The following is a 13,528-nucleotide window of genomic DNA, read 5'->3' on the forward strand; positions in this document are numbered from 1 at the left end:
GCGAAAGTAAACATGGGTCCCTTGGAGACAGAGACAGGAGAATTTATAATGGAGAATAAGGAAATGAAAGAGACGTTAAACAAGTATTTTGTATCTGTCTTCACAGTAGAAGACACAAAAATCATACCAGAAGTATTGGGGAACCAAGGTTCTAATGAGTGAGGAACCTAAAGCAATTAAGATTAGTAAAGAAACAGTACTGGAGAAATTAATGGGACTAAAAGCTGACAAATTCTTTGGCCCTGATGGCCGACATCCTAATGTTTTAAAAGAGGTGGCTGCAGAGACAGTGGATGCATTGGTTTTATCTTCCAGAGTTCCCATGATTCTAGAAAGGTCCCCATGGATTGGAAGGTACCAAATGTAACCCCTTTATTCAAGAAAGAGGGAGAGAGAAAACAGGGAACTACAGGCCATTTAGCCTGACAATAGTAGCAGGGAAAATGCTAGAATCCATTACTCGGGACGTGGTAACAGGGCACTTAGAAAATCATAATATGGTCAGGCACATGCAACTCGCTTTTATGAAAGGGAAATCGTGTTTGACAACTCTATTAGAGGTTTTGAGGGTGTTGATAGCAGGGTAGATAAGGGAGAACCAGTGGATATAGAATATTTGGATTTTCAAAAGGCATTCGATAAGGTGCCACACAAAAGTTTGTTGAACAAGATTAGGGTTCATGGGATTGTGGGTAATTCATTAGCATGGATTGGGGATTGGTTGACGTAGAGAAAACAGGAATCATAGAATCATAGAATCATAGAAGTTACAACATGGAAACAGGCCCTTCGGCCCAACATGTCCATGTCGCCCAGTTTATACCACTAAGCTAGTCCCAATTGCCTGCACTTGGCCCATATCCCTCGATACCCATCTTACCCATGTAACTGTCCAAATGCTTTTTAAAAGACAAAATTGTACCCGCCTCTACTACTGCCTCTGGCAGCTCGTTCCAGACACTCACCACCCTTTGAGTGAAAAAATTGCCCCTCTGGACCCTTTTGTATCTCTCCCCTCTCACCTTAAATCTGTGCCCCCTCGTTATAGACTCCCCTACCTTTGGGAAAAGATTTTGACTATCGACCTTATCTATGCCCCTCATTATTTTATAGACTTCTATAAGATCACCCCTTAACCTCCTACTCTCCAGGGAAAAAAGTCCCAGTCTGTCTAACCTCTCCCTGTAAGTCAAACCATCAAGTCCCGGTAGCATCCTAGTAAATCTTTTCTGCACTCTTTCTAGTTTAATAATATCCTTTCTATAATAGGGTGACCAGAACTGTACACAGTACTCCAAGTGTGGCCTCACCAATGCCCTGTACAACTTCAACAAGACATCCCAACTCCTGCATTCAATGTTCTGACCAATGAAACCAAGCATGCTGAATGCCTTCTTCACCACCCTATCCACCTGTGACTCCACTTTCAAGGAGCTATGAATCTGTACTCCCAGATCTCTTTGTTCTATAACTCTCCCCAACGCCCTACCATTAACGGAGTAGGTCCTGGCCCGATTCGATCTACCAAAATGCATCACCTCACATTTATCTAAATTAAACTCCATCTGCCATTCATCGGCCCACTGGCCCAATTGATCAAGATCCCGTTGCAATCCTAGATAACCTTCTTCACTGTCCACAATGCCACCAATCTTGGTGTCATCTGCAAACTTACTAACCATGCCTCCTAAATTCTCATCCAAATCATTAATATAAATAACAAATAACAGCGGACCCAGCACCGATCCCTGAGGCACACCGCTGGACACAGGCATCCAGTTTGAAAAACAACCCTCTACAACCACCCTCTGTCTTCTGTCGTCAAGCCAATTTTGTATCCAATTGGCTACCTCACCTTGGATCCCATGAGATTTAACCTTATGTAACAACCTACCATGCGGTACCTTGTCAAATGCTTTGCTGAAGTCCATGTAGACCACGTCTACTGCACAGCCCTCATCTATCTTCTTGGTTACCCCTTCAAAAAACTCAATCAAATTCGTGAGACATGGAAGTCGGAATAAAGAGGTCATTTTGGGGTTGGCAGGTTGTAACTAGTGGGGTGCCGTGAAGATCAGTGCTTGGGCCTCAGCTATTTACAATCTATATTAATGACTTAGATGAGGGGACCGAGTGTAACGTATCCAAGTTTGCTGATGAGACAAAACTAGGTGGGAAAGTAAGCTGTGAGGAGGACGCAAAGAGGATGCAAAGTGATACAGACAGGTTAAGTGAGTGGGCGAGAATTTGGCAAATCAAGTATAAAGTGTGGAAATGTGAGGTTATTCACTTTGGTAGGAAGAATAGAAAACAGAATATCTTTTAAACGGTGAGAGAGTACAAAGTGTTGGTATTCAGAGGGATTTGTGTGTCCTTGTACACGGATCACAGAAAGTTAACATGCAGGTGCAGCAAGCAATTAGGAAAGCAAATGGTGTGTTGGCCTTTATTGCGAGGTGGTTGGAGTACAAGGATAAGGAAGTCTTGCTGTAATTATATAGGGCTTTGGTGAGACCGCATCTGGAGTACTGTGTACAGTTTTGATCTCCTTACCTGCGGAACGATACACTTGCCTTAGAGTGGGTGCAACAAAGGTTCACTAGATTGATTCCTGGGATAAGAGGGTTGTCCTGTGAGGAGAGATTGAGTGGAATGGGCCTATATTCTCTGCAGTTTACAATAATGAGGTGGTCTCATTGAAACATGTAAAATTCTTCGAGGGCTTGACAGGGTAAATGCTGGGATGCTGTTTCCCCTCGCTGGAGAGTCCAGAACTAATGGTTATAATCCCAAGATAAGGGGCCGGCCATTTGGTACAGAGAAGAGGAATAATTTCTTCACTGAGAGGGTTGTGAACCATTGGAATTCTCTACCCCAGAGGGCTGTGGATGCTGAGCCATTGAATAGATTCAAAACTGAGAAAGATAGATTTTTGGACACGAAGGAACTCAAGGGATATGGGGATAGGTCGGGAAAGTGGATTTGAGGTCGAAGATCAGGCTCGAGGGACTGAATGGCCAACTCTTGCTCCTTTCGTTGATGTTGGTCCGCTGGAAAAGCAGAACTTGCCAGCTGTTTTAAAACTTTTAGCCTGAACAGGGACTTGAACCCTGGACCCTCAGATCACTACCTGTTTTAAAAGTCTGATGCTCTACCGACTGAGCTATCCAGGCTCGCTGTTAAATTAGTTTCCATCATACAGATTCATGGTGGGACTCAAAATTATCCCTGTCGCTGTCCAATGATGGGGAGCATCTCTTTTATACAATTTTCAGCAACATGTTGAGGAGAATCCTTGTTTCTGTTGAACATGATGTAAGAAACATGGACAGAGAACTCGTGATTTTACAATTCTTCTTGTCTGTACAAAATGTCTTGTCATTCGTTCGCAGCAAATAAAAATAAAACACTTTACCCAATGGCTCAAAAGCTGAACTTGTTCCACACGGAAGCTGGAAAAGGCCTCTCGACATTTCAGCCGATCAACAATTGAAAGCTGAATAATTTCACCCGTTACACCGTGACACCAGGCAGCAGATTTGCCTCCCGAATTTTCCCTACACGACACTTCAAACCGATGAATCCCTGCTTCACAGAAAGAAGAATTGTGTGTTTGGTTCTTCAGATTTAAAGATGTCGTGCCGGCCGCTTTACCATTTCAGCTCTCGCCAATCGCCCCCTCTCCCTCCTATAAACAAATAAACTCTCACCTGCTATTGCAAGACGGGAGGGCAGAGGAGCCTCAGTGCCCACATGGGGACAGGAAGAAGTCGATGTGTTATGGAACCGGTTGTACCTTGAACTCCAGTCAAAATGTTTCGAAGGTTCAACTACTTTAGATGGCGCTGGAGCTCACAACCCCAGCATTTCTCGAGTGTATAATTATTGTAGAAATAACGCGCGCTGACCGATTGCTCCACTGGAGCCGCGCACGGTCTGTGTCCCCAGTGCTCCCATCAAACAGCTTCATCCTCGGTCTCTCAATTATCACTTCCTGATCTTTCCCACACAGAAACCTCCAAACAAGAGGCGATTCGTTAAACATCCGCAGTGACCTTTAAAAGCCGTGGAATCTGAAACAAAACCCCAGACGATAAGAACTTTTAATTATATTATTATTATTAACTTAAGGACAATTATTTTCATGCTACTTTGAGGATTTGGGGAAATTGGGAGCTGAAATTATGAAACTCTCTCTGGGCTGTCGGTGATTGGAGAGATGGGCGTTATTTCATTTGAAAACCGAGGTTCGGAACTTCCTGACGGAGAAGTGTGAGAGAAGATTGTGGTTAGTGGCAGTTACCGGGGAGATCGAGAGGAGAGGGAGAAAAGTCAAAGTCACAGCTGTGACAGCTCAAGTGCTCTGCTTATCTGTAATATTTAGAAAGTAATGTACAGTACAGGGCAAACCGATTTGGTATCAGTTAGCAAAAATATTAAAAGACACGGGTTTTAAGGCGGATTTGTGAAGAGGGAACTGATTTAACCGCCAGACCAAAATCATTCCACATGAATCTGAAGCATCTTGGGGAAAATGGCAGTGCGAACTGTAATGTTCATGTCATGACTTGAAAGACCCTCCAATTACCGACAGTATCTTTGAACGAGTTGTGCAGCAAAACCGCGATAGAAGCCGCTTTGCATTCGTCAAACGTGTTGGTGACGATATTGAAACATAGGAACAGGAGTAGGCCATTCAGCCCCTCGTGTCTGCTCCGCCATTAAATAAGATCATGGCTGATCTGTGATCTAACTCCATATACCTGCCTTTGGCCCATATCCCTTAATACCTTTGGTTGCCAAAAAGCTATCTGTCTCACATTTAAATTTAGCAATTGAGCTAGTATCAATTGCCGTTTGCGGAAGAGAGTTCCAAACTTCTACCACCCTTTGTGTGTAGAAATGTTTTCTAATCTCACTCCTGAAAGGTCTGGCTCTAATATTTAGACTGTGCCCCCTACTCCTAGAATCCCCAACCAGCGGAAATAGTTTCTCTCTATCCACCCTATCTGTTCCCCTTAATATCTTATAAACTTCGATCAGATCACCCCTTAACCTTCTAAACTCCAGAGAATACAACCCCAATTTGTGTAATCTCTCCTCGTAACTTAACCCTTGAAGTCCGGGTATCATTCTAGTAAACCTATGCTGCACTCCCTCCAAGGCCATTATGTCCTTCCGAAGGTGCAGTGCCCAGAACTGCTCACAGTACTCCAGGTGCGGTCTAACCAGGGTTTTGTATAGCTGCAGCATAACTTCTGCCCCCTTGTACTCTAGTCCTCTCGATATAAAGGCCAGCATTTCATTAGCCTTCTTGATTATTTTCTGCACCTGTTCATGACACTTCAACGGTCTATGTACCTGTACCCCAAAGTCCCTTTGGACATCCACTGTTTTTACCTTTTTACCATTTAGAAAGTACCCTGTTCTATCCTTTTTTGATCCAAAGTGGATGACCTCACATTTGCCTACATTGAATTCCATTTGTCACAGTTTTGCCCATTCACCTAATCTATCAAAATCCCTTTGTAATTTTATATTTTCATCTACACTGCTTACAATGCCAGCAATCTTTATGTCATCGGCAAACTTAGATATGAGACTTTCTATGCCTTCATCCAAGTCGTTAATAAATATTGTGAATAATTGAGGCCCCAAGACAGATCCCTGCGGGACTCCACTAGTCACATCCTGCCAATGTGAGCACCTACCCATTCTCCCTACTCTCTGTCGCCTTTCGCTCAGCCAACTTCCTAACCAAGTCCGTACTTTTCTCTCGATTCCATGGGCTTCTATCTTATCTAACAGTCTCTTACGTGGGACTTTATCAAATGCCTTTTGGAAGTCCATATAAATAACATCCGTTGACATGCCCCTTACCACTACTTTAGTCACCTCTTCAAAAAAATCAATTGGGGTTGATTAGGGTCGATTTCAATTATTTGAAATCTCACCACGTGACCCGAAAATTGATGGCAAAATCGAGTTTTTCCTGTAAGTCCTGAATTGAAGGGAAAGGCGCAACAAGCAGGTCGGAGAAATGAAAAGCAGAAACTGTGGATGAAACTTGCACGACTGAAAATCCCTGTATGTTGGAAGACTCAGTCCCCAGTGGTGGAGAGGATTGGGATTTCAAGCTGTCTCACAGCTCACACACACACCATTGGCTCATTTAATCACCATCAACAACTGGAATACATCAACACTTAATCTTCTATACACAAGGAAATACAAACCTTTCCTATGCAATTTTTCCGCATAATTTAACCATTTTAGCCCCGGTATCATTCTGGTGAATCTGCGCTGCACCCCCTCCAAGACCAATATATCCTCCCTGAGGTGTGGGGCCTAGAACTGAATGCAGTGCTCCAAATGTGGTCTCAGCAGAGTTTATATAACGATTTGTGCACGTATAACCCCAGGTCCCTCTGTTCCTCCAACCCTTTTAGAATTGTGCCCTCTAGTTTATATTGCCTCTCCTCGTTTTTCCCACCGAAATGCATCACCTCGCATTTTTCCGTGTTAAACTTCATCTGCCACGTGTCCGTCCACGCCACCAGCGTGTCCATATCCTCTTCAAGTCTATCCTCCTCACTGTTCTCTACCCTTCCAAGTTTTGTGTCATCTGCAAATTTTGAGATTGTACCCTTTACTTCCAAGTCCAAGTCATTAATATATATCAAGAAAAGTAGTGGTCCCAGCACCGACCCCTATGGAACACCATTGCCCACCTCCCTCCAGCCCGAAAATCAACCGTTCATCACAACTCTCTGTTTCTTGTCATTTCGCCAGTGCTGCATCCATGTTGCTATTGCCCCCTGTATTCAATGGGGCGTAATCTTGATAGCACGTCTGCCATGTAGCACTTTATCAAACGCTTTTTGAAAGTCCATATACACCACGTCAACTGCATTGACCTCATCTACCCTCTCTGTTACCTCATCAAACAACTCTATCAAGTTGGTTAAACACGATTGGCCTTTAACAAATCAGTGCTGGAATTCCCTAATCAATCCATACTCGTCCAAGTGACTGTTAATTCTATCCCCGATTATCATTTCTAAATCTTTCCCCATCACCGAGCTTAAACTGACTGGCCTATAGTTGCTGGGTTTATCTTTACACCCTTTTTTTGAACAAGGTTGTAACCTTTGCAATTCTCCAGTCCTCTGGCACCATTCCCATGTCGAAGGATGTCTGGAAGATTATGGCCAGTATCTCTGCAATTTCCCCCTTTACTTCCCTCAGCATCCTCGGGTATATCCCATCCGGACCAGGTGACTTATCTATTTTAAGTACAGCAAGCCTTTCTAGTACCTCTTCTTTCTCATTTTTTAGCCCATCCAGTATCTTAACTATATCTTCCTTTACCGAGAATCTGGCAGCATCTTCTTCCTTGGTAAAGAACAATGCAAAGTACTCATTTAGTACCTCTGCCATGCCCACTGCATCCATGCGTAGATATCCTTTATGGTCCCTAATCGTCCCCGCCCCTCCTCTTACTACCCGTTTACTGTTAACATGTCTGTAGAAGACTTTTTGATTCCCTTTTATGTTTTCCGCTATTCTTATACTCTCTCTTTGCCCCTCTTATTACCTTTTTCACTTCCCCTCTGAACTTTCTATATTCTCTCTGGTTGGCACTTGTGTTATCAACCTGACACCTGTCATAGGCCACTTTTTCCCGCTTCATCTTACTCTCTATTTCTCTTATTATCCAGGGAGCTCTGTCCTTAGTTGCCCTACCTTTCTACCTCGTTGGAATGTACCTTCTCTATCCCCGAATCATCTTCTTAAAAGGCGCCCACTGTCCAATTATAGTTTTGCCTGACAATCTTTAATTCCAATTTACCGGGGCCAGATCTGATCTCATCCCACTGAAATTGACCCTCCTCCAATTGAGTACTTTTACTTTAGAGTGGACAGAGTCCATTTCCATAGATAGTCTAATCCTTATGATACTGATCGCTGCTCCCTAAATGCTCCCCCACTGACACTTGCTCCACTTGGCCCGCCTCATTCCCTTGCACCAAGTCCAGCAATGCCTCCTTCCTCAGTGGGCCAGAAACGTACTGGTCGAGAAAGTTATCCTGAACACATTTCAAAAATTCTTCACCTTCTTTGCGCCTTATATTATTGTTATCCCAGTCTATATTAGGATAGTTGAAATCCCCTGTTATCACTACTCTATGGCTTTTGCACCTCTCTGTAATTTCCCTGCAAATTTGCTCCTCCACATCGGTCCCACCAGCTGGTGGCCTATAGAATACACCAAGTATTGTAATCGGACCTCTATTGTTCCTTAACTCGAACTCAGTACTCAGTAGAAATCCCCTCGTTCCTGGGAACTTTGTATTAAGCAGAAGTTAGCAGCAAAAAGCGTTCGTGGTGGGACTGAGAAATGCTGAAACAGCCGGCACCCTGAAAACAGAGCTCCAAGTATCGGTTTAAATAAAGTCCTGAACTGACAGAGCGGAGGGCAGATGAGGATTGAATTAAATCCCAATTCACTGAATCTAAACAAGGTTTAAATAAGTGAATCTGTCAGGAGTGGGATTCCTGAGCTTGTGTGTGAGCTGAAACTGGATCGGTCCCGTTCTGTAAAGACTGAATGGCAGGCGGCTCCCAGACAGGGCTCAGGCCGGGACTGGCAGCTCTCCGCTGGGAACGGCTGGATTGGAGAGCGGGGCTCCTGCGCTGTTGCTGCTGCTGCTTCCGCCTCTTCGAGTCCCTGTGGCGGTCGGTACCGATCTCCCTCCTATGGATCCGGCTCCAGGTGGGCGCTGTGGACCTCGTGGCGCAACGGTAGCGCGTCTGACTCCAGATCAGAAGGATGCGTGTTCGAATCACGTCGGGGTCATTGCATTTTCACAACGTTTCAGTGTCACTCTGTTTTATCGCGGGGCAGTCTTTCAGGGATGGTCTGTTCACTGTGTGTAAAATAATATTTATCACAGAATGAACACACCACAGAAGGAGGCCATTCAACCCATCAATCCCTTACCTGCCTTTTGTAAGACCAATCCCATTGGTCCCATTCCCCGTCCCTTTCCCCGGGGCCCTGCATTTTCCCCTTCAAGTATTTATCAAATTCCTTTTTGAAAGCCACGATTGAATCTGCTTCCACCACCCTTTCAGGCAGCACATTCCAGATCATAACTATTCGCTGCGTAAAAAAGATTTTCCTCATGTCGCCTTTGGTTCTTTTGCAATCACCTCAAATCTGTGTCCTCTGGTTCTCGACACTTCCGCCAATGGGAACAGCTTCTCTTTATTAACTTTATCTAAACCCTTCATGACTTTGAACACTTCTATCAAATCTCCTCTGAACCTTCTCTGCTCTGAGGAGAACAACCCCAGCACGGCGTAAATGCGGTCAATTGGCTCCAATTTATTTATTTGGGCATTAAACAAAGTGTGAGAGACTGGCAAGGCGTTGTGCGAACGGAGCTCACTGCTTTAAGACAATAAATCCAATCACTGCGTGGGCGCTGGGTTCAAATCTCACTGTTGAGAGAATTTCTGGCAATGTTCATTTTGACCTGTTCGCAGAAAACCCGATTGTCGTGCGATGGAGCAGAGGATGTGAAAGAAGCTGAAAGTGGAAGTGCAGATATTAGTTTCATCACAGTGACTGGACACGTTTCCACAGGTTCGGGCCTCTCACCTGAAGATTCTTTCCAGCAGAGTGGGACAGGTGATCAGAGTGACCGGGCTCCAGCGGCGCAATCGGTCAGTGCGCGGTCCTTATCTGACAGGACAGGGTCGGGAAATACCGAGGTTGTTAATTCGAGTCTCAGCGAGATCAAACAATCCTTTTGCTTGTCAACATTTCGACCGGAGTTGAAGGTACAAATGGTTTGTTCCAAAATGCATCTTATTTGAATTGCCATGTGGTTCCTCCGGATTACGCTGTTGCAATAGCAGATGAGATGTTCAGTATTACTTGTTTACAGGAGGGAGGCTGCGGTTTTGGAGACACAAACTATGATTTTGATCCATCTACAAATCGTGGGATTTAACTGGAGCTTTAAACCAGCGCCTTCGACCGCTCAGCCAGGATACTTTCCATCCTAAACTTCAGGAGCTAGTTTTACAGGAATAGAATTACTGCAAGCAAGAATTCTCCCCCTCCAGCACCAATGCTCACACGGCAGCAGGATGCATGTGTTCAGTTAGAAACCTGTCTGAAGGAACATTCAGTCTGACAGAGCCGGAAGTCCAGCAGATTGACTTTCGGTCTGAGCAGATGTTGAGTCTCCTCCTTGAGAGTGTTTTGCCAATCCAGCTCAGAGTGGATTTAGAATCATAAATCCGGGTGTGACTGGAGCCACCTGTGTCAGATGAAGTGTCGGGGGCAGTTTCACATCCTTGACGGACATTCATGATTCTATTGCGGTTTTGCTGCAAAATTTCACTTCCCAGCTCCCGATCCGTGAACTAAAATCCAACTCTGGTGGGACTCGAACCCACAACCTTTGAATGTCTCCTCCAACCACGAAATAGAAGTCCAACACGCTGTCCATTGCGCCACAGAGTCAGCGATAGAATTTGACGGAGAGCGGGGATCCTGTGCTGTGGTTGAGGCGGTCAGGCTGCTCCTGTTTCCGCCTCTCACATTCCGAGAGCCGCGGCGGCAGTCTGCACCGATCGCCCTCCAATGGATCCGGCTCCAGCCGCTTGTTGTGGGCCTGGTGCAAGAACAGTCGCGTCTGACTCCACATCAGAAGGCTGCGTGTTTTGAACCAGGTTGAAATCACAACATTTTCACTGTGTCTCAGGGTCCTGCCGACTGATTTTAGATCGGGACAGTGTTTTAGCGATGGGATGTTCAGTGTTGGTGCAACAATATCAAAACTAAATTTGATGCATTAATGAGCTTTTTGTTCTGTTACTTTCTATTTACACCCTCTCCAGTTTTATGTAGAAACAGTTTACAATGTTTAAGGGATGTGGTGTGCAGTGTTTGTGGAATCAGTGTAATTAAATTTGATACTTTCATCTGTTCCTTCTCCAACCCAGACCCTTATCATTAGATTTGTAGTTTCACCCTGTTTAAAATAGGTTACTCAGTGATAGAAATAAATCAGTAACAACCCCGAAACCTCAGCGGGTATATTTGTTCCAATACCTTGTGATGGTCTCGATTTCCATTTAAATTTTCAATCAGCAATTCCCAACGGGAGTTTTGGGTTTGACAAACTAATTTAAGTACTTGACTGGTTCCTGGAAATGATCCAGTGGGGATTTCCTTACCCGTACAGATATAGAAATAAATACATTCCATCATTTCACAAATGACAGTTGCATAAATAAATATATCGCGATCTGTTAGATGGAAAAGCAGCTCTTCATGTTCATAAAAAAATTTCCACATTTTATTGTATTAATCCACTTACGTTTCAATGTAGATCATATATTCAGAGCATCCCTCTAAACTTAAAGAATGGTAAAAAAATTGTAGATTTTACAAACACATAACACGCTATCGTATAAGTCAGATTAAGGCCTACTTTGTGAAAGTTGTATTCTAATTGTCTTTATGATGTTAAGAAAAATATTTCTAGTTGTACATCCCCAACTTAACGGAGAAACTAAGATGTAAACCGAAAGGATTTTTCAAAAACTATTTGGGGCGATATGATCAGTTCCCCTTCTCCTTTCTTTAATTGTTACCTTTTGTTAATTGTTCATCTTGATCCGTTTGCTTCATTTTTTCCTCAGTCATTGATGGTGAATTTTCTATCCGTTAACGTTCTTAAATATTTGATTTGTTTGTTCCTTTCCTCTTGACTTGTGATTTGTTGACCTCCAGGTTAAAGTGTGAAACAGAAATGTGTTTATATTCAGGCGTGACTCTGAAGTGTGAGACCGAGAGGTGATGCCGGATGTGTGACCGAGAGAACAACTGCTGGAGGCGGAACTGTCCGTGACCTAACATACCCCCTGTGGCATTGCTCATGGTGGGTCGGATGACAATGTTTTATATTGACTGAACGGCTATGTATATAACACACAACGGATTTCACTGCTGCTTTAACTCCACAAAGTATAATCACCATAAATGACCAAAGTCTCAGATCAGTTAGAATTGAATTACTGTTGGTGAGGGGAGTTTGTACATTGGAAGGAGTTTATCCATTTACAGCTCCAGGTAAACCTGCAAACCTCCCTCGCCTGTAGGTTACGTCACCATGAGGTTTCGACCTTCCTTTGCGCTTCTGGACTTCTGAAATGTGATTGAACCTGACCAAAAGTTTCCTATAATTAGTGAGGAAGGAAGGTATCAGTGTAAATGGGAGATAGAAACGTGGATATTTCACTGGGTACCATGGGAACCAGATACACTGCTCATTCCAGTTATTGGTCCAGCAGCAAACAGAAATCATTCTCTTCAACTGTACTCGCCCGAAGGAAAAGGAAAGAAACAAAACTACTCAGTTCTTTTTTTTAGCTTCTTCTGCTGGTTTACGTTCACTCACCGAGAAAGTGACAGAGAGACTGAGAGATTGGATTGGCTTTTTCACTTTATAATCAATTATACTTTGTACTTATTGTTAGAGACGGTTCCATCCCAACAATCCTGTGCCTGACCTTCTCATTGATACTCAGATGTGTTCAAAATGAGTTTCAACCAATTTTACAAAAGCTGAACAGCGAAAACTGCTCTGAAACCAGCTTCGCTTCGCAACTCTTCATAGAGATTCGGTTGCTGGTTGTAAGTAAAGAAGTTTGTACAATCAGCCCTCTGGAGCAATATCCTCAAAAGGTGTTTCGGACACATTGTATGAGAGGTCCGCCTGTACAATGCAGGAACACTTACATACTGCAGATCTGGAATCCTTTCCTTGTTGGCTCCGGAACTAATACAAATACCGCTCTGTGTTATTTTGTTGCTTAATTCACAAATTGGGTAAATATCACAGAGGAGGCTGAAGACAAAAAATGCCCCGACCAAACGGGCACTTTGAGCAGCTCAGCCACGGAGCCAAATCAAACTGCAACTTCACCACCTCCTCTCACTGATACCTGTCAGATACCCGCCACTGTCTGGTGGAGTTTGAGGCCGTTTGGCACATTTCTATATCTCTTGTCCATTTCGCTGTGTTTACCGACACTGTCTGTATCTCTCACTGTGTTTATCTCTCTGTGTCAATCTGTGGGTTGATTCTGAATGAAAAATGAAATAAAACAGATCAGTCAACAGCTGGGCCAGTGGCGCAATGGATAACGCGTCTGACTACGAATCAGAAGATTGTAGGTTCGACTCCTACCTGGCTCGGATTTATGCAATTTTCCCTCTGACACTGGGGAACTCAGAATCAAACATCATAATAAAATATTGTTTATGGTGAATCAGCAAAGAATAATTTTCAATCAGTTATGTACAGAATGAAACTGTGACCACAACGTGTTTCGAACACGCCGCCTTTTAAGTTGATGTCCGGCTCGCTAACATTACAGCACGAGGTGTGGGCACCGCACTGATAACCTTCAGGTGTATCCGGGCCTTTCAGACACTTCGTGT

At 43.9% G+C, this 13,528-nt stretch overlaps 4 non-coding genes across 4 annotated transcripts; 2 read left to right on the top strand and 2 right to left on the bottom strand.

Moving 5' to 3' along the window:
- Positions 1-3,088: 3,088 nt before the first annotated feature.
- trnak-uuu (transfer RNA lysine (anticodon UUU)) lies at positions 3,089-3,173 on the bottom strand. The gene is given in 2 exon segments: positions 3,089-3,124; positions 3,137-3,173. It is a non-coding gene; the product is annotated as a tRNA-Lys (tRNA).
- Positions 3,174-8,788: 5,615 nt separating this feature from the next.
- trnaw-cca (transfer RNA tryptophan (anticodon CCA)) lies at positions 8,789-8,860 on the top strand. The gene has a single exon. It is a non-coding gene; the product is annotated as a tRNA-Trp (tRNA).
- Positions 8,861-10,448: 1,588 nt separating this feature from the next.
- trnar-ucu (transfer RNA arginine (anticodon UCU)) lies at positions 10,449-10,540 on the bottom strand. Its single transcript is given in 2 exon segments — positions 10,449-10,484; positions 10,504-10,540. It is a non-coding gene; the product is annotated as a tRNA-Arg (tRNA).
- A 2,669-nt stretch (positions 10,541-13,209) lies between these two features.
- trnar-acg (transfer RNA arginine (anticodon ACG)) lies at positions 13,210-13,282 on the top strand. The gene has a single exon. It is a non-coding gene; the product is annotated as a tRNA-Arg (tRNA).
- Positions 13,283-13,528: the final 246 nt, after the last annotated feature.

Source organism: Heptranchias perlo, unplaced genomic scaffold, assembly GCF_035084215.1.
Source record: "Heptranchias perlo isolate sHepPer1 unplaced genomic scaffold, sHepPer1.hap1 HAP1_SCAFFOLD_513, whole genome shotgun sequence".
Classification (NCBI taxonomy): Eukaryota; Metazoa; Chordata; class Chondrichthyes; order Hexanchiformes; family Hexanchidae; genus Heptranchias; species Heptranchias perlo.